The sequence below is a fragment of the Drosophila innubila genome (assembly GCF_004354385.1).
Source record: "Drosophila innubila isolate TH190305 chromosome 3L unlocalized genomic scaffold, UK_Dinn_1.0 0_D_3L, whole genome shotgun sequence".
In the NCBI taxonomy this organism is placed as follows: Eukaryota; Metazoa; Arthropoda; class Insecta; order Diptera; family Drosophilidae; genus Drosophila; species Drosophila innubila.
The window spans coordinates 10,652,537-10,653,059 of NW_022995376.1; positions in this window are offsets into that span (position 1 = coordinate 10,652,537).

A 523-nucleotide genomic window follows, 5' to 3' on the forward strand; every position below is an offset into this window, starting at 1 on the left:
TAGTAAATATAAATGTATGATCTATGTACTACAATAAGAAGTTTAAATTTATAGATAAGTTTTCATTAGAAATTTCCGAGAGCTCTTAGGTATGTATACCATATAATATAAGCCCAAGGGTTTATAAATTTTAAGTTTTTCACTGGTTTTGGTAAGACTGCAAACAATTTGAGAGTACATTCATATAGTATATTGAATAATTTTATATCATACGATATAATATCTAACATCATCTTCTATCGTACTCGTATAATAAAATATTAAATAATATAATAGTCATACTGTATTAAAGGATGTGATATGATATCATACCTTATATCAGATTTTATAATATCAGCTCATTTGTTTCATATCGTAACTTCTCTCATATTATGTCATACCATATTCTATGCTATCATATAATGTTAAACTCTTTTCATATCATACCATATATTAGCTCATCTATAAGATTATTGATTTAAGAACTTTTTAGCTTAGTTTTATAAGCGCCTGCCGAGAAACTTGTGCGCAGTTGTTGTATTTG